This window comes from Aphelocoma coerulescens, chromosome 3, assembly GCF_041296385.1.
Source record: "Aphelocoma coerulescens isolate FSJ_1873_10779 chromosome 3, UR_Acoe_1.0, whole genome shotgun sequence".
In the NCBI taxonomy this organism is placed as follows: Eukaryota; Metazoa; Chordata; class Aves; order Passeriformes; family Corvidae; genus Aphelocoma; species Aphelocoma coerulescens.
This window is the reverse complement of record NC_091016.1, coordinates 112,883,606-112,901,580: the sequence shown is the minus strand read 5'-3', so window position 1 is coordinate 112,901,580 and position 17,975 is coordinate 112,883,606.

Here is a 17,975-nt window from a genome sequence, read left to right as displayed (position 1 = left end):
TATTTTCCAAAATTAGCTAGTATCTTTTTTTCCTAGCTGAAGGCTCTCTCTACTTCTCTAAAAAGGAAATATGTTTCAGTTTCCATGGCTTACCATATTCCAAACATTATTAATGTCACTGTCACCCCAAGACAGTCTTGCATGTATGACATAGCAAAGTGAATATGAAAAATGTTTGGGAAACACTGAATATTGTTATAGCTACCAAGGTAAAAATCTTGAAGTCTTCATGGATCTCTTCTGCTTTTAGCCCCTCATCTGAAAAATGAGAGGTTTGAAAGTGCATTTCACATCCCCTTGAGAGCCATCCATTTCTGTAAGTCTAAGATTTTGCTAAAAATTTAGTTCATAGTGTTACAGAGATGAAAGAGTAGTGGTTTTTTTTTTCTGGTAGCAGTTTTTACCAGAGGCTAAACAAGTCCTGTGTGAATTTCAAACTGTTCCTCAGATCTGTAAGTTGAATTATTTTTAAAATCTTGTTTTTCTTTCTTTTTCTCTTTTCTCTTTTACAATATTCTGCATCATAGGCAGAGTTATTAAGTCAATCTGTTATTAAGGATGACTGACATTTTCTATTATAACACCTTGTTTTCAAAGGCCTGTAATTTTGACAAAGCATAACCACAGGGGGTAAAAATTTACTCACCAAACAACTGCAAAAGGTTGATTTCCTGCTTGCTTGCTTGAACAAAATCAATTCTTCCATTTCTTAACAATAGGACATAGAAAAATATTTTTTTCATATACTATAAAAATTATTGCAAACATTTTTAAAGAAGGTCTAGCATCTTCATTTGGAAAAAAAGAACTAGAAATTTACAGGAGTTGGTTTTCTGGGGAAAAAAAAAGTGATTTGTCATCCTTATAAATGTCCTCTAAGTTGCAAAACTTGATGAAAAATTGAAAAATTGCTTCATTATTGTGCTCAGTAAAAAACGTTTTCGTTTGTTTATTTAAAAATTGTGGCTAAATTTTCAACTCACCTGAATTGCAAATCCACCTAAACTGAACCACCCAGAGTAAAGACAGTGTTGAAGCAATGCACTGCGAGTTGGATGAGCACTCAGAAAACATAAATACCTAATCAGCTAAGAATCAGCATTCTAAGAGAAAAAATACATTTACACCTCTCCTTGTCCCCCACCCCCCAGCCCTTCCCCCTTCCACTTTTCTCCCTTCCTTTCAGTGGAAGAGGAATTTTGCTGTTTGGGGACTCAGAGTTTCTCAGAAAAATATAATCTAAAAAAGAATATTGTCTACCTTCTGCTTCAGCTAATTGTTTGGGCAAAAGGTCCATGCAGTTCTTCTGCTCAGTGAATACCATCCATCTTCTGCAGTTGGTTCCTGTATGTGCTCCCATCTACCTTGCCAGGAGTCCTAGAGCTTCCTTTTCTCCCACTGACCACAAATCAGAAAAGGAATCCAGCTCCTGTTCTTGAAACCTGTTTGTTTTTCTTTGCTCCACTGGGGCTAGTTATGGAGAGAAAAGGAAGGCAGAGAAGTTAAGTGGAGGTTTGTGGTGAGCTTTATCTCTGTCCCAGGAATCTATACTGATCTAGAACTGAATAGAGAGTGAGCACTAATGGGCATTATTGCAATTCACTGGCAGTAAGAGAACTTCACCCTGAGATGGGAGATCTAACCAGGCAGCTACATCTACAGTTTTAAAATATACACTGAAGGCATAGGCTCAAACATTCTTTATAAGGTCCTGGGTTGTTTGCTCAGTCCCTGGTATGGGCTTTGCCTAAGTTAGCAATCACTCCCTGGACAATTCCTAAGGAATTACCATTGGCCACAGTACATCCCTGTGTTCTGTGTTAATGACCAAGGGAGTTTGCTTAGTAGATGCATGACACTGTTATTTTGCCTCAGGATTAGAAAGTGTCCCAAAGACAATATTATTTTCTAGTATAGATGTAGACTTTATATCACACTTATGCAATGTTCTGACAGAGGGAGATTGGAAATGTTTAACTTTTAATCAGATTTAAATATGACATAAGATTATAGCTCCCTACTGAGAATACACATACCTGATGTGTGTGCCAAACTCTCAAGTAGGGTAGGGAGGGGCATCAAACACTGACAAAGATGAGCACAACTTGGCTGTCATAGTAGAAAATGCCATATTCAGTGACAAAGACAATTAGAAAATTCCTGGTCTCCCTTTTCTGTGCCACTTGTTTGCTCTTATTCTCCATTTTATTGTCTCCTTCACTGTACTTATAGAGTTGCCTGTGAATTCATGTTGTAAATGGTTCCATTGAGCCAATCTGTGTCAAATAATGAGAGGATTTATCTAGGAGATTATTTTCTTTCTTTGGCACTCAGGTTCGGACAGACAGTGCTCAGCCCTGACTTTCATTTTTATTCAACTACCCTAGGTTTTGGTTTAAATGAGGTATTCCTTCTCGTGCAGCAGGACTACAGGTTACTGAGGAACGTCACAGCAGAGTGACTGCATCTCCATGGGAGATATGATTTGTGATGTCCTTGGGTATCTGAATGGTGAATATTAAGTGTTATTAGGTGTTATTGAGAAAGACAATGATGTGAATGTTATCTTTTTCTAAAGAAACAGTGAATTAAATTAAGGCATTAAATCAAAGATAAAACCACTTGAAGATCAGCAGAGATTCAGTTTTGTAATTAGTAGATGGGAATTTTTTCCATGATCATGATCCATTTTTTTTTCTCTTTAAAGTTAGGCTGAACTGACTGGGAATTCAAGAATTCCAGAGATACAGACAGGGCACTTACAAGTATTTAAGAAATTCTGCCTCTTTGAAAAATAATTAAATATAGGATACACTTGCCTTGAATATTCTTACTGCCTAAAAAAGATGGGGCACTTAACAGCTCTTTCATGTGCAAATTAACCAAAATAGATTATAGAGAAAGAACATAGACTTGGGTCTTATATCAAACTGACAGAACAAGAAAGTGGCAATCATAAATTTTGAAGTCAAGTGTTACTCTTTTAGATACCTGAAAGGTAGCTAACAAATTATATATTAACCAGCCACCAGTGGAATATCCCAAGTTGTCTGCAGGTGAGGGAAAATCAACCACCCCCCTTCTAACATTTCCTAAACACACCTTCTGTAGCACTTTCTTCTGTACAAGGAAATTCTCCACATTCTGCTGGGCAAGAAATTTTTTTGAGCAGCAGGAGGTGATCATCTTGCTCCTAGGGAGACATCAGCACAGCCTGGTGTAAACAGCAGGGGGCTGGAAACTCTTATTTATTCAACTCTGTCTATTTAGTGCTTTTGAGTAAAGGGGGATTTTTTGTAAAACTTGTGTCACAGCCCCACCAAGCTCTCTGCTGTGTGTCAACTCCTCTACAGAGCTAGAATAGAAGAATGCAAATATAATAATAATAACAACTATAAAACCTCTTTGAAATAAAACATGGAATGGCTGTGCTGTGGAGACACATTACTGAAGAGGTAGTTCCGTACTTTGCTCTGTTGCATTAAATATTCCCTGTATCCTATGCACTGACACAGGAAACTACTGTAGGAACTACTGTTTCTTGAACAGATATCACAGTCTGAGATACACAAAATATTTTGGCATTAGAATAATTTGGTTTTGTGACCCAAAAGTTACTCCTTGACAGTTTTGCCAGCACTACATTTCAGCATTACGTTGTTTTTCTCTGTACGTGGATGCATATGTAAGGATGCTATTTCAGCTTTTGTATCCTTTAAAAATGTATTATTAAAAGACACTATTATACAAAAGGCACATAAGGCAATATAATGTCACTTTTTTTTTGGCTGTATTGTAGTCTTAGTGCAATTAACCTCCTCACACACTCTTCTGATATATCATTCTAGTTGTTTACTAATCAAGAACATCTAAAAATAAAAAACGAACCAGATCTCAGAATATATTTGTTGGATAAACCACATTATTCATCAGCTCTATCCTGTCTACTTCATAAAAGGAAGTTTAGGTAAATAGTTGCCTAATAAAATGCCATGTTTAGAATAGTATTTTGGAAGAGACTTTTATATAACAGTAAGTAAATGTGAAATTATCTCCTGGCATTCACCAGATATGTACTCTGGCAGTAAATCAGCTCTTCTGACATAATGTTTGTGATGACACAGAACTCAGATATGTGGCAGTATCAGACAACACTACACTGAACTTCAACATTTACTCAACTGAAGAAAGAGACCATAAGTTATGAATAAAACATTTCACTTTTTTTTTTTTTTTTTTTTTTTTTTTTTTTTTTTTTTTTTTAATTCTGTAGTTTTGTATCTTTCCAGTAATGTCATTTTTTTCTTTCTCTTGTATGAATGTTGTTTCACTTAGACCTGCTTGAACTGGTGGACTTCATAAGGTTATCCCTCAACGAGCACCTTTGAACACAGCTGGTCAAGGATACTGCCCCCACAGCAGCCTCAGCTCTACAGGGGGAATAGCCTTAACCTGGCTGGCTCACTCCTCTCAGGTATGGCTCTGTTGGGCAAAGGTTCCTATTTTCAGGGATCATTCACTGGTGTTATTCTGCAAGAAACAATTCTTGGCAACTGCACTGGCAGTGGGTGTCTGAAAACTCCGGAAGAGATTGTGTGGTTTTTACACTACGCTGCTGTCAGAGACTGAAATATTATATTTTATGACTTAAACATTTTCTTAAAGGACTTTTAAAACTGTATTACAAAAGCTGCAGAGATTACCACACCCTGAATGGGGCCCTGAGACCTGACACTGCTCGATGATGAAGGTAAGATAAAGTAACAACTCAGGGCTGGGGACATTCACAAAGCACAGGCTTAACACCTCCAAAGTGGAGAGACCACCGCCCCAGGGCTATCAGCTGCCAGGCTCAAATAGACCCTCCACCAAAGGGCGTGGGGAAGAGAGGCTCTGGGTATCTTGGAAAAGCTTCTGGTCAGAGGTGCAGTGATTGCCCATCCTCTGCTATGCAGAGCCCAGCTGAGGGATCCTCACCGGGGGGGCTTATCCACAGCAGAAGGGGGTGACATGGCCCATCACAGGGGCCCCCAGACCCTGCACCAGAGATGATGCAACAGACCCTCGGTGTTGCAAGGGACAGTGTGTCAAGCTAGCCCCTGCAAGAAAGACACGTGGGCGTTCCCACCTGGCCCAAAGTGTATATTAATCCACGGAGTTCTGCACTCTTTGGCGTGTGGTGTGGTGGCGTGAGGTGTGGTGGTGTGTGGTGTGGTGGCGTGACATGGTGTGTGGCAGCATGTAGCAGTGTGGCCACGGCGGCGACAGGGGACCCTCACCACCATCAGACCAGATGGAGGGGAGCAACGAGACTTTGTTGGGACCCTCAGATGGGTGATCTGCTTCCACCTAACCCCTGTCACCTCTCCCTGTTCCCCCACCCCCCACGCACACTTCTTTTTTCTATTTCTTTCTCTCCTCTTCTCTTCTCTTCTCTTCTCTTCTCTTCTCTTCTCTTCTCTTCTCTTCTCTTCTCTTCTCTTCTCTTCTCTTCTCTTCTCTTCTCTTTGCCTCTCTACTATTAAATAAAGTACATAAATTTTTTGGCAACAACATCTAACCTCATTTGGTTTTAATCTCGTTTCTGGGAATATTTTGAACCTTCTAAGTTCTTTCTGGTTTATGCACAGAGACTTAGCTTGCTTTGTGTTTCTGGGTTTAAACCGGATCACAACAGCTGCCAAACCCCTGGCCTGACGTTGATGTTACCATATAGGAAGTGTGAATCCGCAGTGGTATCAGAATCCACATGAGAGAACTGTAAACCCCATTGGCAGGAAAGGGAAAATGCTCATCAGAGTGCTGGATTCAGTGTTGTCTCTGAGTGCTTATTTAAGAGAAGGTCATCAGGACTAAAAAACTGATGAGATTGACAGACGTATTATTAATATGAAATTTTTCAGCTCAAAATCAAGCTCATGCTTCTTGTCGTAGCATTTCAATTGATGTTTTAAAAAACTGATATTTAGGTTTTGTAGGTATAAAAATGGAAAATACTAAGTATTACTGTCTCAGTCCAGCTCTGTAGCTCACATGCATGCATGCACAAACGCACGGCTAGCTTCAGTATAGAGTCAGGGGTAAGGAGACGGGAAGGGTCTTTGCGTGTATTCCAACAGGAGCATTTATTGCTTCTACACTGTCAAAGGTTACAGAGGCAAAGTCGAGAGAACAATGGAGAACTGGGGTTTTATCCGGGGGCGGGGAAAAGGCAGGACTGGGGAATGGGGACCAATGGGGAAGCTCTGGGGGAGTGGTGAGGGGGGGTAAAGGCTGACAGCCAACCGGGGAAGCCAAACTGGGGTAGATTACCATAACAGTACAATGCATCCTGGGAGAAGCCTTTCTGGTCACTCTAACCTCAAGTGGCTCTTGTGGTACTGGGCACTTTTCTTACTGCGAACTCTCTGTCCCTTGTAATGTAGGTTCACTGCCACGACAACTAAGGAAATGCTAATTTTCTTACACCATAGTTTTGATACACTTTTCCCTCAATGCCTTTTACAGTATTGCTGAATTCAGTGTGAAACGTAGTAAGGGAAAAGGTATTTATCTGCCAAGAACCAAAGGTAAATTATTCTCCTAGTGTCAGGCAGTTTACTTTCTGTCTCCACCCTGATGTGTGAAACTTCTTATTTGTTGTTATAGATCCCATTTAATGTAGTGTCACTTGATCACAACCCAACCTGTTGGGTCATATGGTATTACTGTGATATGTATGTTCAGCTTCAGGGCTGAAGAGGGTATTGCCCTAGACAAAACTAACATGCAATAACATTGGAATGATACTCAAGGAAAATAAGTAATTGTGAAACACTATAGAAAAAATATCTCTGTTTGTTAATAAATCTGTGTATAAAATAAAATAATTCACTAAAAAAAAATTATAATATCATTCAAAGTATCTTCCTAACCTGATAATGTCCTAGTTAAGAGTCTGGCCTCTGTGATTTAGATTTAATTTCACAGAATTGCAGAATGGTTGAGGATGGCAGGGACCTTTGGAGATTTGTCTACTCCAAATCCCTGCTCAAAACAGGGTCAGCCAGAACAGGTTGCTCAGGGCTGTGTCAAGTCAATTTATTAATATCTCCAAGAAGAAAGACTCTATGGCCCTTTGGGTAACCTATCCCAGTGTTTGATATCTTCAAAGTAAAAACTGTTTGTTTCTTTTTTTCTTATACTTAAATAGAATTTCCTGTATTTCTTCTTTAACCCATTACCTCTTGTCCTTTCTCTGACCACCACTGAGAGGAGTCTGGCTCTGTCCTCTTTTCACCCCCATTTCAGGCATTTATATACATTAATTAAGTGCACTCAGAGTCTTCTCTTCACCAGACTAAAAAGTCCCACGTGTCTCAGCTTTTTCTCAGAAGAGAGATGCCCCAGACCCTTAATCACCTTAGTGGCCCTTCACTGGACTCTCTCCAGCATCTCTATGTTTCTCCTGTACTGGGAAGCCTGGAACTGATCCCAGCACTCCTATGTAGCCTCACCAGTGCAGAACACAAAGGAAGGATCTCCCCTCTGGACCTGTTGGCAATACTTTTCCTCACACAGCCCAGGATGCTGTTGGCTTCCTTTGCTTCCAAGGTGTTCTGCTGGCTCAGAGTCAGCTCTTGGCAGCTGTCAAAACCAAAGCCAGTTAATTGTACGGAAGTTTTTGGAATCAAATATCATCTGAATGGGTCACTTGAACCAGTCTTCATCTTTTTTTTAGGCAGACATCCTAGATGTGTTCCAAATTAACAATTATTTATAGAAGATGATGTGGCTTCACAAGGAGAACTTGCAATTTGTTTCAGAGAACTGTGTGTCTTGTTAGCCTGTGATCTGGCATTAGAGCACACTGAATCATGTAAATTAGACATTAGAAAATCAGGTTCCTAACTCTGAAATAAATTTCTTGACTTGCCATCAAAAAATTAGTGTCTCATTTTTTGCCTAATTGGAAAAGCCTGCTCTTCAACTACCTTTTTAATGAAGATGTATTTTGAAGCTGTGTTTTGATAAATTGTGTCTGAGAATTAAGGAGTTCAGTGAAATTAAGAATTTGACAGCTACACACATACACATAAAGAAGAAATAGGTGCCATACATATTTTTGAGAACTAAATGTCTAGATCTTTTAGAAGTAGGAGTCAAAGATCTACAATGGGAAAATTCAGTATGCTTTGATTACCTAAAATGAGTCTCTTTGTGGAAATATTCTAAAACTGAACAAATAAAAAATTATCTGTGAAAAATAAAGATTATGTAAAATACTTCCACATTTATTTGATAATTTTTAAAATGATTTAATGCTGCTGGTTGTGATTCCTTCCCTTTTGTTTAAACTAAACTGTGTTTGTGTTGATTCTGAGAGAAAACTGAGGTGTTCAAGCACAGGCAGGTGTGTTTTGGTGATTTATTTCATTCTGCCTCTTCTCTTTGTATCTGAAACAAGTAATAATGAACTCCTTCCAATTCCATTGTAAGCTTAGGCCAGGGCTTTGTGTTCTACAGCCTACTCATCACACATAATGATATGGGGCAATAATGTGGTATAGCTTGTTGTCCATAGGGAACAAAGGGGACAATATTCACATTTTCGTTTTTATTTTCAGGCTGCATTTAAATTGTATACAAAGAAATTTCCTCCTGGTCTGATTCTTAATGAGCATAATAGCTTCTGGAATTCATGCCAGAGTACTTAAAGGTGGTAAATTTGATTGCATTATAAGTATCTCCCTGGAATGCTTTTGCCCCTGCTACTTAAATATGTTTCTAATTTCACAGAAAAGAATGCTTGTGGTTAGTGCTTTGGGGTATTCCTGAGTAGTGTTCCATTATTATCTTTCAGTGATATACTTGCATAGCATGTAAAACCCAGAGAAGTTAGGAGATGCAGTGTTAAAAATTCAAATAAATAAGTCAGGGTTCATGACCTATGAAGATTTCCTCTCACACCATTCTACTTTGTAAGGGCTTCAAGAACATGAGGGTGTGAAGGCATTTTCAATCTTCACATGGCTAATGCAGGTACCCTTGGAAGGTGCCTTTCATAAGGAAGACTCACGGGGAGACTGCACTGTGAATTCCTCTACTGCCCTTCTCTGAATCTGCCTGTAGGGAAGCCTTGTTCTGAACAAAATTTACAGAGGTTAGGGGCAGGTTAGGGATTCCAGGAATCCCACACTTCATGCTTACAAGGCACTTCTGACACTGTTAGCCATGTTGACCTTGTAGTCCCCAGAGATCTGCATGTAACAAGGCTCCCAGGTGCCCCATTCAGCTTTTGACAGCTGAATGTGTAAGGAGGACTTCTGATGCCTTCAGAGACTTCCAACTTTTGTCATGCCCGTGAGGCCAGCATCTGTTGCTATGACACTGCATTACAGTCAGCCTTGCAGCCAGCTCAGTAGTTTCATGTCTTGCTACATAAATAGAATTAAACCAGTCTTGCTGAAAAATGTTTTTCTGTCCAGCTCAAATTGGACATTATTTCTCTCCTGTGGAGAGTTCTTTGTTTTACTTCCTCATCTTGAAGGAAACCAATTTCTTATGACCACCTCTTAAGAGATTCTAAGCACAAAAAATAAACTTTCTGAAGTCCATGTTCCTTGAATGCCATTTTCTATCCACCAAGTCTATGATAACACTTGGTATTTTAAAAGGAACAACAGTCTAGGGTTAAATCCTCTGCATTTTTCTCCATTGTGTCCTCAGGGATTCCCTAGATATGTATTTAATTGCGTACCAAACCTGTTCCACCAGCCCTGTACAGTCTAAATCCTTCTCCAGATCTTTTGGTCACTTTATCTGTCTAATGATTCCATAGATAATTCAAACAATTTTACTAATTTTAATTTTACTAATCTTAATGTTATCTTTAACCATAGATATCTGCTCCCTTAGAGGACATAATGAGTTATCCAAGAAGGAACAGATATTCTTCATCACTCAAGGGTTAGAATGGACTTCAGTGATTTGGACTTGCATGCCAGCCATTGGCAAGGGAGTGAAGAAGGAAAGAATATGACTGCAAAGATGCCCCAGAAATCTAGTGAATTACAAGTCAATTTGTCAAATGCCTTTTTAAAACTGTGGTTTTTTGACCTTATGTTTCTTAAAGACCTTATTTTTCTATGCAAGCCTTATACACTCCTTCTGTGTACAGCCTGAGTTCAGGCACAAATGGAGGGGCAAGTCTTGAAGGGAGTTGCCAGGGGGACTGACATAGACAGTCATGTCAATAAAACATCCTTAATAAAGAAATATCTTTTTATGCAGACCCATTTTTTCAATCATTCTAAACATACTTATCATTTGTCACAACATTTCAAGCTTGCTAAGGAGTGAGTAAAATTCACAGCAGTGCCAACACTCCTGTCTGTTTGACTAAGACTGATTTCTATTCCAGTTCCTGAATGGCAATTTCTTGAGCTGTCAGCCAAACACAAAGTTGTGTGTCAGCTGCAAGGAATGTCGTCCTCCAAATTTCTGTACAATGACTGGATGCATGTTACAGCTGGATGGAACACGAGATGGAATTTGATCAAAACATTTTATATAAAAAGGGACACTACAAAAGACCTACTAAGTCACAAAAGCACTTGAAGAAGGTTTCATGGGGACTTGATAGATTAAAAGCTGACAGCGCAACTGTCACAGTCTTAGTAGAAATCCAGCTTGATCTCATTACCACCAAAGTGGGAGAGACGCACAGGAACAGTAATGAAAACACATGAACAGTAATGAAAAGAAATTCAGAATACAATGGAAGTATCATTTGTGTGCTCCTATATGTACAAGCCATAGACAGAACAGGAGAAAAAGGCAGTATAATACAAAAGATGAATGAGCTAATGAAACTCAGAATTTAGTCTTTTTTTTAAAGCTTTTTGAAACAGATTTTTGCACTAAATCTATTATCCAAAGGAGTTTGTGTCATAATAAATTGTATCAAAATCATGGGAAATTTCAAGAAGAAAATACCGAATGACAAGATTGCTAAATTTAAAACCAACTCTCTAATTGTGTAGGAAGGCTTTGCATTTTAGTTTGACAAATGCCATTTGATGTTTTACAAATAAAATATTATAGAATAATTCAGATTTTCATGGTTTTGATTTTTGCATGTATAATATACCTTTGTTTCAATCATACCCCCAAGACGTATTAATGATTACTAAATTTTATTTCATTTATCAATCCTTAAATTAAATTTTAAAGAACAAAATAGAAATCAATATCTGCTAAATATTATGTGAGATAGGCAGCTCTAGAAATGGTGCTTCGTTGTCTCATTTTGCCACCAAGAAAAAGAAACTGTAAAATGATGATCCCAAGTAAAATAATTACATCTAAAAATTTGAGATTGAAAGATGGGTTAAAGATCAAGGTCTTACTATTTTTTACTGTAAAAAGTCCTCCTTTTTGCTTTAAGATGTCATGTGGATTTACACCATTATCTTATAAAACTACAACATAAACTTTAAATAATAGAAATAATAGTTTTTATTCTTCTCATAAAAAGGTGTTTCTGATGTTCCTAGAGTGACTCATTAAGCTTTACTGATCTTTTCCTTTTCCATGAATTTTAAAAAATATACTTCAGAGCTACACAGCTCGTGATACAGTAAGAGAGTTGCCTCTGATCCTGCTTAGTCTTGCCGTACTCTTGCTTTAATGCTCCCCAGGCAGTATGTCTTTCATTTGAGTAGAACTTCCTGAATAGGAATTTTTGGGTTCTAGTTATTCTAAGTACTGGGTAATTTTACTGCGCAAAGAAAAATATATATCAAAACTATCCAGACAGCTCTTTGTGCAGGTGATGGAGAGGCAGTCTTTTCTAGTCCTCTACCTCTTGGCTTCCATGGCTCAATTTTTTTTTATTGTGCAAATAAAGGTGTGTAGTCATCTGGGGCCCTTAAGAGTATCTGACACATCCCAATGGGTCTAGTAACAGTGGCAAAAGTCCTGAGAATGAGAATGTCCATTGAATGGACAGGAAAAATAAAATAAGGCATATGAAAATGTGGTAGATTCCAGCTTTTAGGCAACTGGAATTAGTTGCCTGAATTCCTTGTATCTTAAATGGAACATGACATTTTTCAGCAGTGTTCACAAGATTATTATATTTATTCGTCTAGAATGAATAGATAAATCTTTTTTTCCCCATCATTGGACATCAGCTTCTGTGGTTCAAAGTGCCAGTCTACATTGTTTCAAGAGTTACTGTTTCACAGCTCCTGGTCTCTTTAATGGACATACACAGACAATGACAGAAGACATGCATGTTTTAATGAAGCCTAGAATTCACAGGAGGGCATCTGGGAAGTGTGCACTCAGGGAATGACCAAGATGTCTGAGGAAAAAGCTGACCAGGAAAAGGCTGAATGCTCTGAGAATTACAGTGACCTTTGTATAATTTCAAGTCTGAACCATTACTCTCTAGCAGAACCAGCCTGATTGCTTGCAAAATTTTAGGTTAAAATCTTCAATACTTCCCTCTGTGACCACAGACCAGTGTCTCAAAAGAAAGTTCCACTTTGTTGCAACATAACACTACTACTGAATGCAGATTCCATGTGCATTTCCTGTTGGAGCCTCATCAGAGATCTTATTATTTGTTGTCAGAGATTTGATTTATTTGTTTGTTTTATTCCATCATTCATACATTTTTGTGACCTTCAAGGAGGCGATCACTCTGGTTCCAAGAAATGTTTAAATATATTTTTAATATTCAAGGAAAAATGAGACGGCTGCTCTATAGTCTGCCACAAAATTGTATTATATCATCACAACAGGGGTGCATGATGTGTTCCACAGACGATGCTGTGGAGGCACGAATGTCATGTATGCATGCAATATCTAATTGATCAGTGCTGAAGAATGGGTTAAAGGAAGGTAAATTTAATATTACCTCCCCTACACTCTCTGTAGAGGTCAGCATCTAAAATAATCTCCTTCATTCATGTCCCAAAAGAAACCTCATTTAACTCCTAGAGCTACACCCATATTGACTCACTGGGTGTAGCTGTAATTGGATGGTGAACAAGGAGTGAAATAGTTAACAGGTCTGCTTCCTGGACTACGCAAACGAGCAACATCAGCTTGCCATTCAGCTATTGTGACATTTAGAGCTATAGCTAGTAAAACACAAGAAAAGAAGATATCTGTAATTAGAACAATGATATAAAGTAGCAGAAGATAAGCAAGTATCTGCAAAGCTTTACTGAATGTCAAAGCTATTCAGTAGCATCACCTGTAGGGCAAAAATCAAAAAAGGCATGCTCTTTATCTCCATAGCTGTAATTTCCATAATGCTCAGAAGTCTTTAGGTCAATTCTAAAAATAAAATGTGCTTGCAGTAGTTAGCCAGGATTTGTGTTTAATTCAATTCACAGAAGTTGCAGAGGTGGAAGACATTGGATGGCTCTGACCTCTCACGGTTAAGAATCAGGACCACTGAAAGTGTTTGGTTGAGCTGGTGACAGCAGAGAGATAGGGGTCAAATCAATAAAAACCTTTAGATCAAATTGTAAAGAAAAGTTTCAAAGTACCTCTTAGCAAGAATTGGCAAATCTTTTATATGCTGACACCAACAATGCAGATCAACATGTAAAACTATGATCTATTAATCAATCTTAAGTGGTATATTGTCAAGAATTAACAGTGTGTGATAACTACTGTACCAAAAATGACCTTGTTTCTAATGCTTCTGGTTAGTTGATGTAATTGCCAGTCCTATCGTTTCTATTCTGAGTTGTTTCTGCTGTACTGCAGAAATGTCATTGTGGGTAGGTCTGAAAAGGGAACTGAATTTACAGCATGTATGAAGGATTAGCACTCAGCTGTACAAGTTTCCCTTTTTCTGCATTAGCAGTGATACCTAAAACTGTGCTGCTGTTGTAATTCAAAAGGCTATTTTTAAGTACAGTGCTTTTTTAATTATCAGTTACTGAGTGAAAATGATAAGGGTCATTGACCTGCTAGTCTGCCTCTTACTGCAACACGGCGGAATTTGCAATGGAAATATAACAGCCAATTGTAAAATGGGAAAACCTTTTGTGCTAAAGTGGAATGTTGAAAAATGTCCATATCCTTCATATAGACCTGTTTTTTAAAACAGAGTAAGCAGAAAGACAGACTGTGAAATATTCATAGATTCTCACAGTCCATGTTATTAAAAAGACACCAGATACTGTTATATAATGACTTTCTACTTCCTTTTGCTTTTTGAAACACAACAAGTTATTATGTTTTTCATGAATGTATTGCATTTTTCTATTTGCTAATCATGATAGAATAGTAAAATGATTTTTTATATGAATAAACAAGTTTCCTCACAGGTTTTGGCATACCTTTTCTTGTTCTGTAGATTTCAGGTGAGATTTACACTCTTGCCATGTGGAAGTGAACCATCTTACTTTGAGGGGCATTAGGAAAGATTCAACATGGATTAGGTAGATACAGGCCCTCTTGGGACACCTTAAGGTAAGGGCTGAAGTTAAACCTGGTCACCAACAGTTTGAGCCAGTTTCCTAGTCAGCAAAACAAAATTTTGAATGCAGATTTGTTAGACCAAATTTTGCTTCTAGCCCTCATGAGCCTTTCACTCATAATTTTGCTGTTGTAGCTTTGCAGACAAAACTTACAGTATGTGTGGGTACAATTTTATGTCCTTCCGGTTTTTGAAGGTCTGCCTGCTCTTAAACATTTACCTGTTAGATCTTATCTAGAGGGAAAATTTCACAGCTTTAACCTGAGTTGTTAACTTACATGGATTTCCATAGTCCAGAATACATCACTTCTAGTTAAATTTATAGGTCATAATTTTGACTAGTTTAGAAGAGGCAGGGAGTAAGCTAAAAAAAGAAAAAAGATGATCCAGATCAAACTTAGGATGACTGAAATAAATTAACAAGAATATTGCTTTTAGGTCAGTCTTCACAGTAAAGAGCGTATAAGAACTTAACACTATATTTAATTATTAACATATGACTTCCATATAATTGCTCATAAGTTTGAAGTTAGTCATTCCCTCAAGTGTCTGCAGAATCAAGAACTAAGTGTTCTGAATTCAACTCAAAAATTCAAAGTCAAGGCTAGAATTCAGGGCTTGAAAAGTTAGCTCATCTAGCAGTAATAGGAATATATATGCTTCATGCTAGTTTGTTTTTCTTTCTTAGGTATGTGTATATGAAATTCTCCCTTGTTACCAGTTATTTCACAGTATGAAGTGTTTTTAATTTGTCAAAATAATAAAAAATATAAATCAGAACAATTGCAGGTGGTGAAGAGGGTTTGGGGAGTGGGAAAAGTCAAGAAAATGACAATCAATATTTCATCATCATATCTCTAGAGGCTTCTAAAGCACAGTTTACAAAGTATAAGGCATTTTAAAACAGAAAAATGTTGCATATAAATGGCATTAAAAAGTGAGCATTTGCCAATTTCTATTAAGGGAAAAGCATAGCATGTATTTTCTGCTGAATAGCTTTATGTTTTAATAATTTAATATACCCTCAGCACACAAAAATAGTGCCTACTTTTTCTATTTTTGTTCCTTTACACAGAGATGTGAAGAAACATGAAAAAAAACCCCAGAGTTCCTGAAAGACTCAGTGGAATACATGATATCAAAATGGGACTTGCACTTTTCTGACCTTAAAAGTCAGGTTATAGAACCAACATATTTACTCATCCCAAGAAACCTGGTCTCATGAAAGGTGTCCCTGCCCATGGCAGGAGGGTTGGAACGAAATGATCTTTAAGGTCCCTTCCAACTCAAACCATTCTATGGTTCTATGATTTTTGCCTGTAGGAAAGCTATAGCAAGTGGATGCCCCAAAGTGAGGTGAAGCAGAGAAGACGAAGACTATCTTACTCTAAGATAGTCTATGGCCCACTGGTGCTGCTGTAACAGGTTCATTTTATACACAGCACATAAAAAAGGGTACATGTGCATTTTGGACAACCTAAGCATGACTTCTTTATATTCATATGTGAATGCTACCCGTGCTGTCTTCTGTGTGATTGTAGGAGTGTGTGGATAATGCAGAAGGACACAATTTTCTTGCATTTAGCTAACTAGCTGCAAATTGCTTCTTCACTAGGGGGTTTTGTAGCTGACTAATCGTGGCACCTTCTGGCTATGTCTTTCAAAGTAAATACAATGCCAGAGTTTTCTCCCTTTTATTCCAGCTAGAACAGTCTGGCCACATACATACTAATAAAATATATTAGACCTCAGGCCAGGGAAATCATATCCAAACTGATTACTGGAAATGGTATCTATCCTATGCTGACTATTAAAGCATAGCCAGAAGTAGTTTGGGAGATGTGACCTTGACTGAAATTCTAAAAACCTAACACTGCAGGTAGTTATATTCCTGTTACTTCAAGTGTGTCTGTTCATTGCTTAGTTTTTCAGTGCACATGCAACTTTGGAAGGGAACTCCTCTCACTGATTTTGGGAATCAGATTCAGCTGTAGGTTAGAAAACCTAAATTAATTTGTTGGAGTATAAACATCCACATGAATGCTGATTATCTACACTCGAAATATGGACAGAAAAAAATCAAGTTGATAGAGTTATTGGTGCCTATCCATCTTTTTGTGAAGAGTGATTTGGCATCAGTCACTGAACACAGACTGGGGGCAGAGAGAATATAGGAAATCCACACAAATAAACTAAATATGAACGGAGTCCATGGGATGCTGAGACCTCTCTAGAACAGCAGCTGGAGGCCGAAATGGATACACTGGGGTACTTAAAACAGCACTAGGTGCCTTTCTTAGGCAGCTGAATCTAGCCTGGTCACTTTCAGAAAGCAGTTCATAAAATCTATTCCATATTGTTCTTTGAGGATGGGATAAATCAACATCTGGAAACTTGTAATTTTTTCAGTAATTATAAAGGGAACTTGGGATAGCCTTACCATTACAACCTGCTGGACAAGTTCAACTGAAATGATCTACAAGTAAATAAGATCAAGACTCTATCCATACATTTGAACCTCACTACTGTATTGAAAACAAATATATGCTTTAATAATTTTGCTGGTAAGAAGTGAAATTTGTAATGATTCTGCTTCCATTCTAATATATATGAAGATAAGTAGTGATATGCAGGAAATTATGAGAAATGTGGTCCTGGACATGTACAATGGTTAGAATTAATTTCTGACTTTTTAACAACAGGATCAGTTTATAATTTGTTACTTGCAAAGATCTCCCTGTTATCATCTCAGGAAGATCGGAGCTTCTCTCATCACCATTTATAAGAACATGGTATGAGTGGTGTGGGTATGACTGCTGAGCTGATTAAATTCTGTTCTCATTATGCCTTTTGGACAGATTCACTGCTGAATTCAAATTATAGAGGGATTATTTGGATGTAAATAATACATTTGTGGGTTTTTTTCTTTTTTTTCCTGTTTTGTTTGGCTTCTGAACTGCATATAGGTGTTAAAACTTTGCCAGTGAATTAGCTGCAGGGGTGCCCTTCATGGGAAGAGTTCGGGGGCCTACACCATGCAGGGCACAGCTGGTTCCATCTGGTTCCAGCTGACACGGCAATGGACCCACCCTAGGACACAGCTGAGCCCATCAGCAAAGCTGGTGGCACTTCTGTGAAATAGTATTTAAGAAGGCAAAAAGGGATTGTCAGGCAGAAGAGGATGAACACAAAAATAGTGGGGAGCAGCAGAAGGGAGGTGCTCCATGGAGCGAATATCCACTGCAACCTGTGGAGGAACACACACCAGAGCAGATTAACATTTCCTGAAGGAATAGCAACCTTTGGAGGACTCATGCAAAAACTGAGGGGGTTTTTTTTGAGCACTGCTGCATTCTATGGGAAAGCTAGTGCTGGTGAAGAACATGTGAACGCAGTGGCAGAGAGGAACCAATGAGTATTGACCTTAATCCCCCATCCCACTCTCCCTCTGCACTGCTTGGGGTAGCAGAGAAGTCAGGAGTGAAGG